The following is a 22,398-nucleotide window of genomic DNA, read 5'->3' on the forward strand; positions in this document are numbered from 1 at the left end:
ATAATAAAGAATTAGACAGAAAAGTACTAAACAAACGCATTAAAAGGGAAAAAAGAACCACTACAATTTTTGCTTTTGACAATGGAAGATGAATAATAGAGGAACCATGAAAGAGATGAAGAAAAGTCCGATGGTCAGACACTTACAAACAATGCTCGTAAAACTGGAGTGTCTCTGCACAAGGGGAGGATGTCTGTCTATATGAACCAAATGTGAACTAATGCTAGGCTCTGGCTTGCTCGTGAGACTGGCTTTTCTAACTTCTTCTGTGTTTCTCGCTTGTTCATTTTTCTGCATTTTCTGTGTATCATATTTAAACTTAAGTGTTTCTTAAATAGGTGAGCTATAGCTTGTTCCTAATGGCAGCCATATTTGGCTTTGTCCCACAGTGTACTGCACAATCCCTGTCAAAGAAAGTGTCTGTAATAACCTGGCATTGAACAAGTATATCTGTGATGATAGAAAAAAAAAAACCCACCAAAAAAACCAACCAGCCTCCTCTGAGCTGTCCTGGAAATCTTTAACTTCCAAGCTTTTTCTTGTGTTTTCTTGTGTTCAGACGGAATTAAAACCCAGGAAATTCAATGTAAACCCCGGAAAACACTTCCTGTTTTCACAGTGAGGGTGGTTGGACACTAGAACAGGTCACCCAGAGAAGCTGTGGGGTCTCCATCTGTGAAGATAGTCAATCCCACTTGGACAAGGTCCTGGGCAACCTCTTTGAGCTTACCCTGTGTACTGCTTTTGTCTAGGAGAGAGTTAATTTTCTTCATAGTAGCTTGCACGGTGCTGTTGTGGATTTGTGACCAAAACAGTGTTGATAACACAACGATGGTTTAATTGTCACTGAACAGTGCTTGCACAGTGTCAAGAATTCCTTATTTTGCTTCGCTTGCACGCTCAGCTTTCGTGTTACCTATTAAATGGTCTTTATCGCAACCCATGAGTTTTTGCACTTTTACCCTTTTGATTCTCTCCCCCATTCCACTGGCGGGAAGTGAGCGAGCGCTGTGTGGTGCTTAGCTGCCTACCGGGGTTAACCCACAAAAATTCTTTTTGGTGCCCAGCATTGAGCTCAAAGGGTTCAAGATAACATTGGCTTTGATTGGAGTGTGCTAGACCAAATTTACAGCTCTTACAGCTGTTCAGCTATTACCTGGCAGGCTCCCGTGCTTGCCTTAATGTATATTAGAGGCTAGTGCTTGTTAGTGGATTCTTTTGCTGTTTGCTGTATTGCTTATCATCTTACTCTGCTGGGCCTGGGAACATTTTGATAACAGCAATGGCGATGTGCCTGGGATGGCAGATGGCCAGGGCATCGCTGCTGTTCCTGTGCTGCTGTACTGGACAGGCTGGAACTCCAGTCAAAGGGACTGTGACCTGTGGGTGAGTCCACGTTGGATCAAGTGCACCTTGAAGCATCTGTGGCCATGGATAAGTCCATGCCAGAGCAAGTGCACCTCAAAGCATCTGTGGCTATGGATAAGTCCAAGCCACAGGAGGTATGCCCCTGAAGAGACTGTGGCCCATGTAAAAGGCCACACTGGAGAAGGTACACCCCTAAGGGACTGTGTTCTGTGGATAAGCCCACGCCAGAGCAGGGGCAAGGGGAGGACCTCACTGCGATGTTAAACCCTGTGGCCTGGTCCAAAGGGAGCAGGGGTGGAGAATGTAACGGGTATACCTTTAAATTGTAACCCACGCTTTGAGTTGCATGTTACAGGAAGTACTGTAGCAGGAACCACCCAAACCAACAGACGACGAGCCTCACGAGAAGCAGTGCAAGTGCAGCAGTGACCCAACCAGAGCTGGCTTTGGTGCCTAATAACTCCACACAACACACCGACTCTCCTGACCTGAGCGACTGTCATAACAGACAGAACCCATGTCGTGGCCTAAATGAACTCAGTGGCCAAATTATGGCCATGTTATGGACATTTTACAGGGGTGGCCCATAGACTAAGGGAATGATACCTATGTGTAAATCAAAGGACAGGAAAAGGGGTGGTGATTAATGAGGGTGTATTGGATAACGTGGGTCCTGAGTATGACGTAAATGCTATGGAATAAGGGGTGGAGACTGTAGTCGGTCTGGCTGGGATGGAGTTAAATTTTTTTCATAGCAGTTTGTATGGTGCTGGCTTTTGTGACCGAAACAGTGTTGACAACACACCGATGTTTTAGCTACTGCTGAACAGTACTTCCAGAGCATCAAAGCCTTTTCTTTTTCCCACCCCACCCCACCAGCGAGCAGGCTGGGAGTGCACAAGGAGCTGGGAGGGGACACAGCCAGGACAGCTGACCCCAACTGACCAAAGGGATATTCCACACCTTATGACGTCATGCTCAGCATATAAAGCTGGGGGAAGAAGAAGAAAGGGGGGGACATTCGGAGTGACGGCGTTTGTCTTCCCAAGTCACCGTGACGCGTGACGGAGCCCTGTTTTCCTGGAGATGGCTGAACACCTGCCTGCCCATGGGAAGGAGGGAATGAATTCCTTGTTTTGCTTTGCTTGCACGCACGGCTTTTGCTTTACCTATTAAACTGTCTTTATCCCAACCCACAAGTTTTCTCACTTTTACTCTTCTGATTCTCTCCCTCATCCCACTGAGGGGGAAGTCAGCGAGCAGCTGTGTGGTGCTTAGCTGCCTGTCGGGGTTAACCCACAACAGGGGGAGGTTGGACTAGATGATCGCAAGAGGTCCCTTCAAACCTCAATGATTCTGTGTGATTATGTGCTACCAAATTGCCAACGCAGCGATCGCATTATGTGGAAAATGCTATTTCCTTAAACCCAGAATAATGCCTTTTGAATGCCGATACTCATGTTGGAATTCCAGCTGGAATTCAGGGACCTTGGTTGTGGGCAGTGGATGTGCTGAAGCTACTACTTCATGGACCCTGGCTCTAGCATGTTTGCCATATCTATGGCATATCTGTTCCCATATCTATTGCATATCTATGCCAGACTGGCAGAGTTGTGCGGCTTGCCACAACGAGATAGAAACATTTTGCAGATGTTTTAGCATTTGATAACTATCATGCTAAACGTCATCTGTGCTGTTTTCCAGAGGAACGGCATCTTCACTACACGTTCACTGATTTTGTGCTCTACTGCATGTTCACTCATTTTGTTGGGCCAAGGACAAAAGGGGCTTGCACTTCTGCCACACACACCAGCAAAGAAAAACACCTCCTTTAATTTCGGTTTTTACCTACAGCCACAATTCAAGGCCACCACGCTGTCAGTGTATGAGTCCACGCTTTAGGATATCTTCATATGAATTGGGCACAGTAAACTATTAATCAGGGAAAAAATATTTATTTGCCAATGAAGATGAGAAACTGCTGAGTGCACTGACTTACGCACTTTCCCTGACCAGAGTGTTTACCTTCTTTATAGCTAAATCAGGTGCAAATGAATGTGGTTGAAAAGGAGCTGCAAAGTGTAGGTGTCTAATCCACCATAACCACACATCCGCTCATCAAGTTTTACATTTCCTCTGGGGATTTACATACCTCTTCCCATCTTTTTCAAATACGCGGTGTTTGTCCTCATGGTGCGGGCATCTTGCAAGATGTGCCAGACTCAGACTCCTATGTGCTTTGCCTTTTGGGTAGGACCGATTTCATTCCGTTTACCTGCCTGAAATATAGTTGTCATAAACTAGCATTTATATTTGCCTTTGGAAGTTTTGATCAAGTTTGTTCTTAAGCTCTTTCATCTAAACTATGTGAGCTCAGTTTTTTCCATGCAATGTACTGTGGCAGCGTTCAAGTACGAGACTGTTATCAAACTATAAAACACTGACCTCTGTTTTCTCACTTGGGAGACATTTAGAATCACAAAAGCAGAGAATCACAGAACAATTTAGGTGGGAGGATTTGAGCTGAAGGTCACCTATCTCTGCTTTAAGAAGGGACACCATGTGAAAGGACATGTGACACAACATGCAGGTTGGAAGAATGAGTAAGGGTTTTCAGTCTGAGCATTAGCAGCAGGGTAGCAGAACAGCATGGCCATAATCTAAAACTAAGCTAGTATTTTAGCTCCCTTGAATCGCTATGGAAAAACTGGCACCTCTGGGAAGAGACTTATTTTATGGTAAGACTGATGTCGAAGACACGGTGCAGCTGTTCCAGTGGAGTTGTCTACTGTCAGTAGTAGGTTCTAAAGACAAAAGATGCCGGAGGTGACTGGCGAAGGTCCAACAGCTCTTCCACGAATGGAAATCCATGCATGACTTGACTAAAAAAGGAAGGAAAAATTGCTCAGTTCTGGAAATGACCCTTTATAGCTGCAGTTTCAGACTACTTGAAAAGAATTTCTTATCAGTAAACTCTTACTAACTTGTTTTACATTAACAAGCCCATTGTTCCACTTCTACCTATATTAGATCACCATTCTAATGCTGCTAGGGTGGGACATTCAGGGAATGCTGTCCTTTCAAAATAGAAGACACAGAATGAGCTGAAGCAAAATGTAACTTTCTCGAATAAAGACGAGTGAAACCTGGCTAAGCTATGAAGTGGTGAGGGATGCATCTTTTTTCTTCTTCAAGTGTTTTTGGTATGCTACACTCATTACATGAAAATGAAAAAATGAATGAAAAAATGACATGAATGAAAAAAGTACTTACTGTGAACTCTGTCTCTGTTCACCACCTAAGACATGAATCTAGGTATATTCTATATTGCCAGTTCTACAAAGAAAAAAAAAGTGTGCTTGTGGGTTTGACTTCCGGCATCACTTTCAGAGTGACTGATTTCTTCTTTATCAGAACATTCTCAAATTATACATACTGAGATTTTTGTCCTGAACGGAGTAGGAAAAAAAAAGTTTTGAAATTTTTCAGCAGTTCTGATAACTCCGTGAGGTTGCAAATGAAAACACCGGTATCTACAGTCAGAATCTTTGCATTTGAACTCCTTTAAGCCAAATTTCCAAACCCTAAAAAAGCCTGTAGAGATGGAAAATCAGATATTGATGTCCATCCTGAGGCAAGTCCCTGGTTAGTTTGCTTGTTGATATCAAAGGGAGGGAGAAAGGGCAAATGAAACGCAAGCAAACATCAAGAGGGGAGTTTCAGGAATATGACCTTTGAGTTTAGTGGTAGTCTTACAGAAATGAAATAAAAACAGAGTACTGCCTTTCTTACAGTGACTTGCTGAACACAACAAAAAGCATTTTTACTGTGAGGGTGGTCGAACAGTGGAACGGGTTGCCCAAAGATGTTGTGGAGTTTCCATCTGCGGAGACATTCAAAACCCAACTAGACACAGTCTTAGAACCTGTTCTACCTGACCCTGCTTGAGCAGCAGGAGGTTGGACTAGATGACCTCAAGAGTTCCCTTCCAACCTAATTATGTGATTCTGTGACATTTTTTGAAAATTACTTAAATGGCTGAACATAACTGAAAAGGGGAAATTTACTCCAGAGCGGTTTGTCTATAGCAAAGTCCAGGCACTACCAGTCAAAGGTCAATTCTAACTTGAATGATGAGAACCTGTCCATGAAGGAGGATAAATCATCTACAGTGATGTTGTCTTAGTGAAGAAGATAAAGCTAGTTCGCTTAATGTCAAACTCCTGCCAAGGTTGGAGTGAAATCAGTGTAGTAATTCTTCATAAGTTCCTAGAGTTTTCATTTGTATGACTGAGTCTCTGTCCTCTAGATCCCTTCTGCATGCCGAGCCGAGGAATAGAACTTCTGTGACAGAATTCAGTCCACTGGGATTTTCATCAGAGACGGCTCCCTGTGTTGCTCTTGCTCTTTTATCTCGTAGTCGTTTCTGGGAACACTCTTCTTCTCATCGTACGTGTGGACTGAAGCCTCCACATCCCCATTTATTTTTTCTTGGGTAATCCTTCCTTCCTTGAGATCTGATATACAAGCAATATTGTTCCTAGGATGCTAACCAATTTCCTCACAGAGAAACAGTCTCTCTTCCAGGGACTGTACTGCACAGTTGTATGTTCGGCTCCTTGGGAGGAACTGAATGTCTTCTACTAGCCATGATGCCGTGTGATCATACAATCATAGAATCATAGAATCATTAAGGTTGGAAAAGACCTCTAAGATCATCAAGATCATCATCAACATGGATGATGATGCCCAACACCACCATGCCCACTAAACCACGTCCCTCAGCGCCTCATCTACACGTCTTTTAAATACCTCCAGGGATGGGGACTCAACCACTTCCCTGGGCAGCCTGTTCCAATGTTTCACCACTCTTTCAGCAAAGAAATTTTTCCGCACGTCCAATCTAAACCTCCCCTGGCGCAGCTTGAGGCCACTTCCTCTCGTCCTATTGCTAGTTACTTGGGAGAAGAGACCGACACCCACCTCGCTACAACCTCCTTTCAGGGAGTTGTAGAGAGCGATGAGGTCTCCCCTCAGCCTCCTCTTCTCCAGACTAAACAGTCCCAGTTCCCTCAGCCGCTCCTCATAAGACTTGTTCTCCAGACCCCTCACCAGCCTCGTTGCCCTTCTCCGGACACGCTCCAGCACCTCAACGTCCTTCTTGTAGTGAGGGGCCCAAAACTGAACACAGTATTCGAGGTGCGGCCTCACCAGTGCCGAGTACAGGGGCACGATCACTTCCCTACTCCTGCTGGCCACACTCTTTCTGATACAGGCCAGGATGCCATTGGCCTTCTTGGCCACCTGGGCACACTGACGGCTCACGTTCAGCCAGCTGTCAACCAGCACCCCCAGGTCCTTTTCCGCCAGGCAGCTTTTCCAGCCACTCTTCCCCAAGCCTGTAGCGCTGCATGGGGTTGTTGTGGCCCAAGTGCAGGACCCGGCACTTGGCCTTGTTGAATCTCATACAGTTGGCCTCGGCCCATCGATCCAGCCTGTCCAGGTCCCTCTGCAGAGCCTTCCTACCCTCGAGCAGATCAACACTCCCGCCCAACTTGGTGTCATCTGCAAACTTACTGAGGGTGCACTCAATCCCCTCATCCAGATCATCGATAAAGATTTTGAACAAGACCGGCCCCCAAAACTGAGCCCTGGGGAACACTGCTCGTGACCGGCCGCCAACTGGATGTAACTCCATTCACCACAACTCTCTGGGCCCGGCCGTCCAGCCAGTTTTTGACCCAGTGCAGGGTACACCTGTCTGAGCCGTGAGCCGCCGGCTTCTCTAGGAGAATGCTGTGGGAGACGGTGTCAAAGGCCTTACTGAAGTCCAGGTAGACCACATCCTCAGCCTTTCCCCCATCCACTAGGCAGGTCACCTGCTCATAGAAGGAGATCAGGTTGGTCAAGCAGGACCTGCCTTTCATGAACCTGTGCTGGCTCAGCCTGATGCCCTGGTTGTCCCGCACATGCTTTGTGAGCGCCCTCAAGATGAACCGCACCATAATCTTCCCTGGCACTGAGGTCAGGCTGACAGGCCTGTAGTTCCCCGGATCCTCCTTCTGGCCCTTCTTGTAGATGGGCATCACATTGGCAAGCCTCCAGTCATCCAGGACCTCCCCCGTTCAGCAGGACTGCTGATAAATGATGGAGAGCGGCTTGGCAAGCTCCTCCGCCAGCTCCCTCAGCACTCTCGTGTGGATCCCATCTGGCCCCATAGACTTGTGAGCGTCCAGGTGGTGTAGCAGGTCGTTAACTGCTTCCTCTTGGATTACCGGGGGTTTATCCTTCTCGCCGTCCCTGTCTTCCAGCTCGGGGGGCTGAGTACCCTGAGGATAACTGGTCTGCCTGTTAAAGACTGAGGCAAAGAAGGCATTGAGTACCTCAGCCTTTTCCTCATCCTCGGTGACAATGTTCCCCCCTGCATCCAATAAGGAATGGAGATTCTCCTTGGCTCTCTTCTTGTCATTAATATATTTGCAAAAGCTTTTTTTGTTGTCTTTAACGACAGCGGCCAGATTGCGTTCTAGCTGGGCTTTTGCCTTTCTCATTTCCTCTCTGCATGACCTAACGAGATCCCTGTACTCTCCTTGAGTTGCCTGCCCCTTCTTCCACAAGCGGTAAACTCTCCTTTTTTTCCTGAGTCCCAGCAAGAGCTCCCCGTTCAGCCAGGCCGGTCGTCTTCCCCGCCCGTTCTTCTTACGGCATACGGGGACAGACTGCTCCTGCGCCTTTAAGACTTCCTTCTGGAAGAACATCCAACTTTCCTGGACCCCTTTGCCCTTCAGGACTGTCTCCCAAGGGACTCCCTCAACCAGCGTCCTGAACAGGCCAAAGTCCACCCTCCGGAAGTCCATGGTTGTGGTTTTGCTGGCCCCCCTCCTTACTTCACCAAGAATTGAGAATTCTACCATTTCATGGTCGCTAAGGCCAAGACGGCCTCCGACCACCACATCTCCCACCAGGCCTTCTCTGTTTGTAAACAGCAGGTCGAGCGAGGCACCTCCCCTGGTAGGCTCACTTACCAGCTGCGTCAGGAAGTTGTCTTCCACACACTCCAGGAACCTCCTAGACTGCTTCCTCTCTGCCGTGTTGTATTGCCAGCAGACGTTCGGGAAGTTGAAGTCCCCCACGAGAACAAGGGCTAGCGATTGAGAGACTTGTGCCAGCCGCTTGTAGAACGCTTCATCCGCCCCTTCATCCTGGTTGGGTGGTCTATAACAGACTCCCAGCAGGATATCTGCCTCGTTGGCCTTCCCCCTCATCCTTACCCATAAACACTCAACCGTATCATCATCACAATCATTGAGCTCTAGACTATCGAAACACTCCCTAACATACAGGGCCACCCCACCGCCTCTCCTTCCTCGCCTGTCCCTTCTGAAGAGTTTATAGCCATCCATCGCAGCACTCCAATCGTGAGAGTCACCTCACCATATTTCTGTGATGGCGACTGTCGTATCTCTCCCGCTGCACAGTGGCTTCCAGCTCCTCCTGTTTGCTGCCCATGCTGCGTGCATTGGTGGAGATGCACTTGAGCTGGGCTGTCGATTTTGCCCCCAGCGTTCGCATGCCACCCCTAGGTTCATCTCTAGTGAGCCTGGTTTTATCCCCTTCCCCCTTCAAACCTAGTTTAAAGCCCGCTCGATGAGCCTCGCCAATTCATGAGCGAGGATCCTTTTCCCCCTGTGAGACAGCTGGACTCCATCTGCCGCCAGCGGGCCCCGTGCCGTGTAAACCTCCCCGTGATCAAAAAAAAACAAAATTCCACCGATGGCACCAGCCCCTGAGCCACGTGTTGATCAGGTGTGTTTTCCTGCTCCTTTCAGTATCCTTCCCTGCCACTGTAGGGATTGAGGAAAACACCAAATCGCTATTTAGCTATCTGTAATCCTCTTCATTATACGGCTATAATGAACCAGAATATTTTTCCAGGGCTGGCAGCTCTTTTCTGAATTACTGGCTTTGCAGTCACCTTGGTGATCATTGTATTGATGCTGAATTTGACTTTCTGTGGCCCCAATGGGGCTGTAGAAAGCCATTTCTACTTGTTCATCTCCCCTCATTTCCATGGGATCCTTGCTATCATGTATGTATTACCACCTGCCAACAACTCCCTAAATCTGAATAAAGTGTTCTCCACCTGCTATACAATTGTGATCCCAATGGTAAATCCACTCATATGCAGCTTGAGAAACAAGGGGGTCCAGGAAGCTGTTAAGAGGTTCTGGGGTAGAAAAATCAATTTCGTGTTAATATTTTGGGGGATTTCTGGATGCTGTAACCATCCTTGCATAGGGGGTAAATTTGATCTAATCTTAAGTGTGAGATTTAACTGCCCCCCCCCCTCCAAAATCACCGTAAAAGGTGTAGATGTAGAAAAGTAGCCACTGTTAAAATATGATGAATTTTTCTTAGGGTTTGACCTTGGCTAGCTGCCAGACGCCCACGCAGCTGCTCTCTCACTCCTCTTCCTCAATAGGACAGGGGGAGAAAAATAAATGAAAAAGCTCGTGGGACAAGAAAAAGACAGGGAGATTGCTTAGCAATTACCATCACGGGCAAAACAGACTCGACTTGGGGAAGATTACTATAAATTATTGACAATTGAAAATAGAGTAGCATGGTGAGAAACAAAGACAAAAACTAAAACACCCTCCCGCCATGTCCCCTTATTCCCAGACTCAACTTCACTCCTTCGCTCCTCACTCTTCCTCTCCCGCCCTGCCCCCGCCATCTGTACAGGGGGGATGGAAGATAGGGGGCTATGATCAATACATAGCAGTTGCTCTCTGGCGCTCCTTCCTCCTCACACTTTTCTTCTGCTCCAGCATGGGTCCTCTCCATGGGCTGCAATTCCTTTAGCAAACATCCATCTGCTCCAGCACAGGGTCCTCCATGGGCTGCAGCATGAATATCTGCTCCACCATGGGCTGCAGGGAAATACCTCCTCCTCCCCCTCTTACCTTGGTGTCTGCACTGCTGTTCTCACTCTTTTTTTCCCCTCCTGCTCTGCCTGTGTGGCTTTTTTTTACCTTTTCTTATATACGTTTTTACAGGGACGCCACCAGCTTTGCTGATTGGCTCAACTTTGGCCAGCAGTGGGTCTGTTTTGGAACCATCTGTGACTGGCACGGGGCAATCTTTTCCCACAGAGGTCACCCCTGCAGCCTCCCCACTACCAAAGCCTTGCCGTGTAAACCCAATACACTTGAAAATCCTAGAACGTCATAAATGGCACTAGACATCCATATTTAGGCAACCAAATCCCGTGCCACATGGTATTCCATCCACTCTCCAGCTGTCACCTCAGAAAATCAGTCCTTTATACCCTGCCTCCTATCTGGCAGGTGTTTCAGATACCTCTGAACAGCTGAAATGGCACTGGGCATCTACGGTAGGCACTGCAGCGATACAATGAAATCCACCCCTTGATTTGACAAACCCTTCTTTAAAAAAGAAAAAAAAGAAGAAAAGTCCTCTAGCTTGTGCGGATGAGCGAATCAATGCCTGCAAATCCAAATAACATTGGTCTTACATTTCTATAAAAAACAGAAAGAAAAGCACATAGGTAGGAAGATAGACAGACAGACAGACAGACAGACAGACATAGATTCATGAAGAAGGTGTTTTTCTGTAGTATCTGAACAGGATTTTTCTCCCTGAGATCTGGTATTTTGAGCAGATGACTATTTGGGTAAACCTCAGAGAAAAGCAGAATGTGGAAAAATGAAGCAAAGTTTAGTACGTGTATTCAGGGTTATTTTTCAGAACCCAGTGGAAACTCTCATATTACGGTAGAGAGCAAATGTGTGAACAAGCCAGCTGCGGTGGGTTGGCCCCGGACAGCAACTAAGCACTCACCCAGCCACTCACTCACTCAGTCCCACAAGGGCTTGATGTTGACGGTATGTGATACATCCCTTTGGCCCGTTTGGGTCAGCTGTCCTGGCTGTGTTCCCACACAGCTTCTTGCCCACCCCCAGTAGCGGGGTAAGTTCAAATCCTGAAGACGGTGGGCTCCACAAAGCAGCCTAACAGGGAATTTGCTGCCTCCAGACATTCATCCAGCTGGAGCTCTGCAAGCAGAGAGGAAAAGTAGAGGGGGGACCACAACTCAGTAAGGGAATACAGTGTCTACTGCCAGTCTCATGGGCTGCCGTACAGGAGCACTGGGAAAGAGGAATATGGGTCAACGGGTGTCAGCTGTGGATTTGGTGGGAAAGGCCCAGAGCGTGACTCCTCCCAGCAAAATCTTCCTACCAGCTTGGTCCCGCAGCCACCTACAAGCTTTGGCCTCCAGAAGCTCTGACCAAGGTACCTTCCATTTATACTGGCGCAACCAGACTAAGGCCAAAACTGTGGCCCAGGCAGCTGGCTGCACATCCTGTGGGGGAAAACAGAAGAATCAAGGGGAAGAAATAAAAAGAAAGATCAGACCTAAACCAGCACGTGAAAGAAGTAAGACCTCCACACATAGACACAAACTCTCTAAGCTTCTGAAATCCTCAAAGTCAGAAAGTTCCCAGGTACCTCTGCTGATTCCACCCCACACCCTCCACGCCCCCCTTCCACAAGCGGAGAGGCTCTATATCCCAGCTGCTTTGATCTCTTCCTCTCAGGTCAGCTCAGACTGGAAACTTGGAGCAGAGGAAGGTTCAGGTCACGACAGTGCCCCACTCCTGCCCCTGATCTGCTTACTTCACCGGGCCTTTGTCCCTCAACATCAGCCTTGCTGAGCCCCAGGGCAGAGGCCAGGGCTGCGGTGAGGGCCCAGGAGCCATTTGCTTTCTGGAGTGCCACCACTACCCTGAGCCTGGGGAAGTCACACAGTCTTGTTGACAGTGGTGAAATTGCCCAGTCCCAACGGACGTTAAATGCTGGCGGTTCTTCCATCACCTGCTCTTCAGGAGAGGGCTCCCGCTCTGGAAGACACAAACATTCACACAGCTCATACGAGATAGGCAATGGCTAGTAACCTTAAATTCCACCTTCTCCAGGTCTACTTAAATGTCCTCCATCCTCTCTGGACTTTCCCAATTTTTCCCAGTCCTCCACAAGCATCCCAAACTTTTTCCAGACCTCCCAGAGCAGCCTCAGATCTTCCCAGTCCCTCATAAGTATCCTAAAATCTGTCCTATATGCTCTAGTTTTCCCAGCGTAATTCTCTCTGAACACCCTTAATTCCGCCCATGAGCATCACTAATGTTACTCCTTCCTGCCACCTCCCCCATTAGGGCTCATGTTCACCGTTGAGGGCCCCACAGGGGTCCTTCTCCGTCATCCACTCTTAAACTCACCAGCCTCAGCATGAGCTCTTCCTTTCCTCATTCCAAGACATAAGACTTCTTTGGAGCTACAGCAGCACTGGATCACAAGAGAGTGAAGGTGAGGAGGGTCAAGCACAACCCATGGGCATTATAGTCCCAGGCATGGCTCAGTTCCAGAGCAGATTTAAGAGCTTTCACAGGCAGAAAAAGAAGCACTCGGGCACAGAGTAGCTGGGGCAGAACTAGGGGTCATTTAAGGCTGGCCTAAAGGCATACAGAGGTTGGAAGGGAGCTCTGGAAGTCATCTCGTCCAAATCCCTACTCAAAGCAGGTCTCATTAGAACAGCTCGCTTAGGTACCTGCGTAGTCAAGTCTTGAATAGCTCTAAGGATGGAGATTCCACCAGTTTTTGATTATCCTTATGATGTACAAAAAAATAAATTTTCCTCAAACCCATTCAGCTTTTCCCATGTTCCAACTTGTGCCTGTTGCCTCTTATCCTAATGCTGTGCACTTCCAAGAAGAGTCTGCCTCTGGCTTCTTTCTATTTTCCTCCAGTCAGCCAGTCGTAGACAGAAATAAGGTATCCTCTTCTTAAAGATGAACAAACCCAACTCTCAGCCTCTCCTCACGTGCCATGTGCTCAGCCCCCTCAGTTTAGTGGCCCTCCACTAGGTTGGTTCCAGTATGTCAATGCCTTTCTTGTAATGGAAGCAGCAGCTGGACACAATACCCCATGATGCAGGCTAGCAAACGGTGCTGAGTAGAGAGGAAGGATCACCTCCCTGCACCTAGTGGCTACACTCTTGCTAATACAGCCCAGGATGCAGTTGGCTTGCTTTGCTGCAAGGGCATGCTGCTGACTTCTGTTCAACTAGTTGTCCGCTAGGACCCCAAGATCCTTTTCTGTAGAGCTGCTTCCTTGAGTGTGTGTGCCTTGGGCCTGTGTGGTTGCATAGGGTTATTCCATTCCTGATCCATTCCTGATGCAAGACTTTGCTTTTGTTTTTATTGAATGTCATGCGGTTCCTGTCAGGCCATTTCTCCAGCCTGTCCCTGCCCTCCACTGTACTGACCACACACCTACTGCTCCCAGTTTGGTGTTGTTCATAAACCTGCTAGGATTGCACTCTGTCCATTAATGTCCAGGTCATTAATGAAGATGTCAAACAGTACTGTTACCCTGAGAGATCCCTCTGGAATTGCACTGGGTTTTGGCCACCAGCTGGACTCTGAACCGCTGATAACTGCTCTTTGAGCCCAGCAGCCTAGCCAATTTTCCACCAGCCTTGTTGTTCACTTAACCCAGCCAATATCTCATCAATCTGATGATAAGGAGACTTTGGGAGATTGTCAAAGGCCGTGCTAAAGTCAGGGTATACAGAATCCACTGCCCTTCTCTTGTCCACAGTGCCGGTTGCCTCATCCAAGAAAGCAGTGAGGTTGGTCAGGCATCATTTACTTTTGATAAACCCATACGGGATGGTCCTTCCAAGAGGATTTGCTCCGTATCCTTCCTAGGGACTCAGGGGAGGCTGACCCACCTGTAGGTCCCTGAACTCTTCTTCTTCCCCTTCTTGAAGATGGGTGAGATGTCTGACTATTTTCCAGTCATCAGGAACCTCTCCCAGTTGCCATGATCTTTTGAAGATGATAGAGTCACTGTCTTGCAGTGGCCTCAGCCAATTCTTTCGGCACTCTTGGATGCACCCGATCCCACGGACTTGTGTAGGACTAACCGGCCTACATGATTCCTAACTATCTTCTTCTGCTGTGGGGACTGCTTCACTCATACAGACTCTGCTGGGAGACTCAGAGACATGGTAGAATTGAAGGAAAACTCTACCAGTTAAAACCAAGCCCAGAAAGTTCGAGACTATGAGAGCCTTTTCCACAACCTTTGTCACTGAGTCCCCTGCGCCACTGAGCAAGATGCCCACACTCGCCTCAGGCTTCCTTTTGCTGTCAATGTGCTTAGGAGATGCCTTTCCTGTTGTCCTTCACCTCCCTTGCAAATTTCAGCTCCAGCTGAGCTTTGGCATTCGTAACTCCATTTCTGCATGTCTGGGCGATGTCTTTGTATTGCTCTCAAGCAGCCTGTCTCCACTTCCACCTTTGCGTACTTCCTTTTTGTGTTTGATCTGACTAAGGAACTCTATGTCCATCTATGCTGGCCTTCTGGCACACTTCCTTGCATTCATAGAAATCATAGAATCATTGAGGTTGGAAAAGACCTCTAAGATCATCGAGTCCAGCCATCGACCCAACACCACCATGCCCACTAAACCATGTCCCTAAGTGCCTCATCTACTCGTCTTTTAAATACCTCCAGGGATGGGGACTCAACCACTGAGTGGCATTTCTGCCACTGGACTGGACCATTCTTGATCTCGGAGGATTGGGTCCTGGAAGATCAACCAGCTATGTTGGACCCTTTGCCCTCCACAACAGCTTCCCACAGGATCCCGAACAAGGCAAAATCTCTTCTTCTGAAGTCCATGAGTTGTAATCCTGCTGTTTGTCTTGCTCACCCCTCTCAGGTTTGTCAACTCCAGTCTCATGATTGCTGCAGCTAAGGCTGCCCTTGACCTTGACATCTTCAACAAGTTCCTCCTCGTTTGTGAGTAGCAGGTCAAGCAGAACATCTCTCCGAGCTGGTTGATCAAGCACCTGCATCACAAAACAGGCTTCGGTACATAACAGCGACTTCCTGGATTTCTTGCACCTGGCCAGGTTGCCTTTCAAGCAGGTATTGGGGTTTGTTAAAACTGTCCAGGAGCATCAAGATCTGTGACTGTGAAGTGTTCTCCAGCTGCCTAAAGATGGCTTCATCTACCTCTTCTTCTTGATCCAGTGGATCAACATCGCCTGTGCTGACCTGTCATCTGATCCTTACTCACAAGCTCTCTTCCTTGGGACAGGTGATGAACCAGTGAAGCTCCATGCACTCAAGCCATTCCCTTGCATCAAATGCAACCCATCCTTCTTAGCTTCCCACCCTATCTTTCCTGAAAAGCCTCTATCCATCCATTGCAGGACTCTAAGCTTGAGAATTACCCCGCCAGGTCTACATCATCCTAAGGAGATCATGGTTCTGCAGCTGTGCAGATTTCCTCCTTTCTGCTCCCCATGCTCCACGCACTTCTGTACAGGCATTTGAGATGGGTCCCAAGTCATGCAGCTTTTTCAGGGGAAGTGTGAGAGCCTTCCCTGTCATCCTGTCCCCTAAACACATCTGCTCAACCCCTTGTGCCCTCACTTTTCTTCAGATTACTGTAGCCCTTCCTCAAGGCTACACACCTACTTTACAGCCCTCCTTGCTAGATTTGCAAGCCTGTTTGCAAAGGCACTTTTGTCTCACGTGGTCAGATGAGTCCTGTTCCTTTTACGTAACCCTTGTTCCTCAGAGAGGGTCCTGTAGTCATAGCAGTAGAAGCCCTGCCTGTGACACCAGCCATGCAGCCAGTTGTTGACCTGCAGGATGAGTCCATTTCTACCAACCCTTTCCCTTTCACTGGAAGGACTGAGGAACACCATGTGGACTCCCACACCCTTCAGCCTCTCCCCCAGGGCTCCGTAATCGCACATGATATGCTCCAGGTTATCCCTGGTAGTGTCATTGCTGTCCACATGGAAGAGCAGCAACGGGTAATAGGTCCAAGGGCCAGACAAGCCTTGGCAGTCTCTGCAGCTTCTTCGGTCCTGGCCTCTGATGAGCAACACACCTCCTCCCAAAGTGTGAGGTTGGGTTGGCAGCTGGGTGCCTCCGTCCCCTGCAGGAGAGAGTTTCCAGTAACCATCACATGCCTTTCCCCTCTGCTTGGACACTACATTCAGGCTCAGCTGGCTCTGGACACCTCCCCTGACAGGCCTTGTTTGTCCTCACCTGTGCCCTGGCACTATACCTCGTCCCAAGTTGCAGGTCTGCAGGTCGAGCAGGAGCCTTCCCCCTGTTGTCAGAAGCCACAAGCCTCCACCTTTCCCCAGTTTGACTACAGCCTCCAGAGGTCCCATCCTCCTTGCTCCACATAACTCAGGCTTTTTTCTCTGCAGACTTTCCACAAAGACCAGGACAATCGCCTCATCATTCACCCTGACGGTGTGCAGCGTGCTCCCTTCTTCCTTTTAGCTCCTTCAATCAGCAAGTCCAAGCCTTGACCAGAACATACCTCCCATAGAGGAGGGCACTTCGGCTCTGGCCCCAGGGTGAAGCACCAGCCTCTCTCTTCAGCTCAAGACCTAGACAGCGCTATCTTCCTTTTACGCTCTGTCTGGACCGAGGCTTCCAATGTACCAAGGGCAAATGCACCAGTTAGCGCTGGAGAGGGCGTGGTGTGGCACGCTGCACAACCTTCACTCAGCCCCACACAGGCCTGAACAGTTACTGGACCCCTCTGCACCCCTGCTGCACTAACTGCTGAGACAACTGCTATGTCTCTGTTAGCTAGCTCTATGTTCTTGCCTACCTGATACACAGCTGCTTCCCAAACACCAGCGGAAAAAGTGCTTGACACCTTCTCCCACCATTAGAAGTCTGCTGAAGACAGTAAGCAGAGACCCTCCCTAATTAGGAAACAGCCAACAGAAGCTGACCATTAGAGATGACTGAAGCACAAGTCTACAGAAGTTAACTCTCCTCATCAACAGCAATCACAAGAACTTCCCAGCAGGTGATCCTTGGAGATCAGAAGAAGATGAGCCCTGGACAAGCAGAAGGCTGGAAGGAGAGGAAGCCTGGAAACTGCTGCATGAACGGCTATGTCTCTGCCAGCTGGCTCTTTTTTGCCGAACTGTATGAGGGTAAAGCTAAAGATTCATGCAGGTATTTTGTGACAAACTTAGTGTTTGGGTATGGAGTTAAGGATAGTTGGAGACAAGGATAAGGTTGCTTCAGGGAAGTATTAAGGCATTTGATTCTTAGTTTCCAGCCCAGAGTTGAGATGTAGGAGTTTGCTCTGTCTATCGCTCCATCTATGCCCAGCGCAATGACAATCAGGAAGTCTGATGAGAAGGTAAATGCTGAAAGGAGAGTTCAACCCTAGTCCAGCACAGTCAGAGAATGCTCGGCTAAGAAGTTTCTCCTTACCTTTACAGGATGCTGAAAGCTGGATGAGTGCCTCAGTGTCAGGGGCTTTGCAACCAAGCGTCTCAAGGCAGAACTGGCACTTCTGGACCATCCAAAACTTGGTGGACTTGAACCACGCAGGCCTGAAGCCACGCAACCAGAGCAGCTGGCAGGGAACCAGGTTGCAAGAGGGAGGGAGAGAACAGCATGGAGGAGTCTGGAGGCAAAGAACCTGGGGAGAGAGGCAGGGAGATGGGGGTTGGACTCATGGGTATTAGAGATAGGCAAAAGGGTGGTCAGGCCCACGGGATGGGCGGCTGCAGATGGTGGGGAGGCATCAGACCAACAAGTCCCGCTTTCCCCTCCCAGTCCTATCTCCACCGTTTCTGGCCTTACCACGGTGCCAGGCATCCCTCTGTTTCATGTGTACTGCCACACTGGATGTGAAGGGGGACAGAACCCCCAGGCTGAGGCTGGACTTAACTGCGCTGTGCCGGATGTCCTCCTCTGCCCTGCTTGTCCCCTCCCGGGCCAGTTTCCACAGCAGGTGCATCATGGCCATGTGGTGCACAGGCAGCCTGCAGGGGCAGGGAGTTAGTCCTTGGTTCCACCTCGGGGAGGGGCATGGGACACATGGAGTAAAGAGGAGGGGGCAGTGGTGTAATGGTCGCCCAGGTCCTCTCCCAATGTCAGGGCAGAGGGGACAAGGGGGGAGCACTGGATGCCCAGATTCTGTTCCCACCTCAGGCTACAGTGGGAAGGATGCAAGCGAGGGACACCTGCTGTCCCTCCTCCAGACCTTGCCAATGCCACTCTGCCTTGTGGGCAAGTGTGTAACCCTCTCACCTGTTGTCTGATGATGGGGACAGTGAGAACCTGAGTGTGTAATCGAAGGACTGGCTGCCCACGTGGTACTGAAGGGTCATGGCTCCCTCACCCACCTCTGGATCCTGGTGACACAAGGGAAAGAGTCTGACAGAAATATTCATCTGCAAGGCACAGGCAGCCTGACTACCTAGGTTCCCTCCCTGCTCTACTAAGGTAGTAGATGTCCATGGTTGGAGCAGAAGCAGTGGTGTCTCTGAGGGAAAGAAGGGGGTTCACAGAGCCCTGATCGTGGTCTCTCTCAGGTCTAGTGGAGGTGAAGGACTCTCAGTGCTGGGAAGGTGAAACAGGGAGTGTGTCCTTTTCCTTCCAGAAAGCCCTGCCCCAGTGCATATGGTTCCTGGATCACTCTCACCCGTGCTTGCCCATGGATCTGGGCATAGATGGAGCTCTGATGTCCCTGGAAGATCATCTCAGGAGCTTTTCTGATCATTGACACCTCCAGGCCAGGTGGAAGGTCCTAATGTAGTGAGAGCCCACGTGCCAGAGGCTGCAGAGCCCGCTGCAGGCATTTCACTGCCTGGTGAGGGGAAGGAGAGAGCACAGACCACTTGGGCTCCCTCCCAATTCTGAGCAGGGGGGAAGTTGCAGGGGGTCTCTGAGTTGGAGTGGATGGTGGTATTTGGATTGCCTTGCATGTCTAGGAGAGCCATGGGAGGTATTGAATAGAGCAGAGGGGTACCTGGGTCATTACCTCGGATGTCATGTCCATCCTAGAGTGGACGCACACACATTCACCTTCGGTCTCCAGGGCCATGGTCTAGGAAAGGTTGAAGCTGTCACATCTGTTAGTAGGAAAACAGAAACACCTGTACAGGAAAAGAGGGGGAGGTTAGAGACGGGACAAAGGTGAGAGGCATGAAGGGCAAGAGCGGTACAAAGGACAAAGTCTGGAGAGGCAAGAATGCTTCTAATCGTAGAAATGAAACTGACTCAGAGGTTTCCCATTCACTCTAGGGTGAGAGACATTTCCTGCTGGACAGGGAGATCGTGAGAATGGGTTTTGGGCCCGCAGAGCACATTGAGGTATTGCAGGGTGAGGGGGAAGAGGAAAAGTGCTGAGAAGAGCAGGGAAAGATTGGGAGAGGAGGCCCGCTAGATGAAGAGTATAGGCAGTCTTAATGAGATAAGGAAAGTGTGCGTGTGGGTTGTTGCTGACGTTCCATCGAGGCAAAGAGAAGATCTGGGGCAGACTAGGACACCCTCCTAAAATGCAGGAAGCCTTCCCAGTTTTCTCCCTTACCCTCTCACGCCCACTGGCCTTAGAATCGTAGAATCATAGAATCATTAAGGTTGGAAGAGACCTCTAAGATCATCGAGTCCAACCGTCAACCCAACACCACCATGCCCACTAAACCACGTCCCTCAGCGCCTTTTAAATACTTCCAGGGATGGCGACTCAACCACTTCCCTGGGCAGCCTGTTCCAATGTTTCACCACTCTTTCAGTAAAGAAGTTTTTCCGCACGTCCAATCTAAACCTCCCCTGGCACAACTTGAGGCCATTTCCTCTCGTCCTATCGCTGGTTACTTGGGAGAAGAGACCGACACCCACCTCGCTACAACCTCCTTTCAGGGAGTTGTAGAGAGCGATGAGGTCTCCCCTCAGCCTCCTTTTCTCCAGGCTGAACAGTCCCAGTTCCCTCAGCCGCTCCTCATAAGACTTGTTCTCCAGAGCCTTCACCAGCCTTGTTGCCCTTCTCCGGACACGCTCCAGCACCTCAACGTCCTTCTTGTAGTGAGGGGCCCAAAACTGAACACAGTATTCGAGGTGCGGCCTTACCAGTGCCGAGTACAGGGGCACGATCACTTCCCTACTCCTGCTGGCCACACTATTTCTGATACAGGCCAGGATGCCATTGGCCTTCTTGGCTGCCTGGGCACACTGCCAGCTCATGTTCAGCCGGCTGTCGACCAACACCCCCAGGTGTTGAAACAGGAGAAGAGATTGTGTGTCTCCTTTCATTAACACCAGGACACCCGTTAGCACAAAGGGGCACCCCACAAGGAAGATCCACCTTCCCCAAGTGCAGGCAAATTCCACAGAAGCCCTCCCACGCTGCCACCACAAAGTTGGTGTCACTGTCTGCCATGAGGACGTCCCCCCCACATGCCAACTCCCGGTGCAAACAGCAGCAGAAAATCTCACCCTGAGCCCTGAAGTCTACCTTTACCCCATTGTTTACACCCATTCCCCTCCCCATAACTCTTTGCCCCCTGATACCTGGTGGGGGTGCCCATGAAGGAGAGGAGTGCTTTAGATAGACCTCAGGAGGCCCAACAGGTCACAGCCCCCCAGATCAGGGCAGATGGAGGAGATGCTTTCCTGCGTGTATTCCACACTCTGCCTGTGGGAGGGCACCCAGAGTGTCAGAGGGGAGAGAACCTGGCCCACGGCTACCCTCACATGGCCACTCCCTAGAAAAGCCCTACCTCACTACCAGTGCTACAGAAGCACCCTGAAAAGAGGATTTACCCTCTCACTGCCCCCAACATATCCTGCCCCACAACTGCCCTCCAGCAAGAGCTTGTCCCATAGTTTCACTTAGAAAACTCATACTCTACTTACCACTTGGCCCTGCCCCATCATCACCTCCAACTCACAGACAGAAGGCTTTGAAAGTGGCCCAAAAACTGTAGATGTTGAAGTAACAGCCCAGAGGCAAACTCTTGAGGAGGAAGAGCAGTGTGTTCTGGGGACAGAGAGAGGGATGAGCAGAGCTCAGGTGGGGAAGCTAGGCAAAACATCTGCCCACGTGAAGCGGCTTGCCTCTATCCCCACCAGCTGGGCACGACCGGTGTGGAAAATCACCCCCGAAGACCTCCTCCGGTGGTACCTGTGCATCCTGGAAGAGGCTGCAGTTCATGAGAAAGAGGAATTCCCCAAGATGGCCTGGATTGGGCACCACCTCAGGAATGTTGGGCATCAGTGTCACCATCACCACAGGGTCTCCCAGCAGAGAGCCTGGAGTGTGTGGGGGGAAACAAGGAGGAATTTTAGGTTGGAGCCCCTTTCCCTGTCTCTTTGCTTTTGTCCTCCACATAGCCCTCAGCTTTGACCTATTGCCTGAAAAGCCCCTCAGATCCCCCCAGTCTCCCTGACACCCTCTCCCTAATGCCCACTTCCACCCTCCTCACTCACCAGGTGGGGCTTTGGGATCTCTCCTCTCCACCCCAGCACTGAGAGTGTGAGACCCTCTGTAATACACCAGCAAGTTCAGATCATCCTGCATCCAGGGTGGCAATTTCAAGGACACCTGAGGACAAGTAGACTGTGGGGAGGAAAGAAAACCAAATAAAAGGACTGAGGAGTCCTAAGGTGTGGGGGTGAAAAGCGGCACGGACTCCGGCAGACACGGCAACCAAAGACCTTTATTGCTCTTTGTTAGCATCTTTTATAGCAAGCAGAAGTGTACACGCGCTACCTGCAGCTTGCAGATAGGTTATAGCCTTGTGTTCACGCGCATCTATGCTCTAGCAGATTGGCCCGTTCTTCCTGATCATGCGAAATGCCCTCATGGTCTTTATCTTGTTTTTCTCCTTCTAGCTGCACATTCCTTTCTCCGTTGTTTTCTGCTTAAGTGCTTTGTCATGCCAGGTGGTGCAGTGTTTGCTCATTAAAATCAAACTCAGGAATGTCCATTAGTGAGATTCCCATCCCCACATCTCCCCCTTTTTGTTTTACTAGAAACACTGCTGAAACAGATCTTTCAATCATTTTTCGCATACCTTGTAACAGACACGGCACACAAACCAGGATGCAAAGGAACATTACTAAGCATAGCCCTCCTAGCTTGTCTAGTCCTTTTAA

General features: G+C 49.4%; 1 pseudogene; it reads right to left on the reverse strand.

The window, feature by feature from the left end:
• LOC143169233 (von Willebrand factor A domain-containing protein 5A-like) overlaps positions 1-22,398 on the reverse strand; it is a 106,102-nt pseudogene that overhangs the window by 74,933 nt on the left and 8,771 nt on the right.

Source organism: Aptenodytes patagonicus, chromosome 20 (assembly GCF_965638725.1).
Source record: "Aptenodytes patagonicus chromosome 20, bAptPat1.pri.cur, whole genome shotgun sequence".
In the NCBI taxonomy this organism is placed as follows: domain Eukaryota; kingdom Metazoa; phylum Chordata; class Aves; order Sphenisciformes; family Spheniscidae; genus Aptenodytes; species Aptenodytes patagonicus.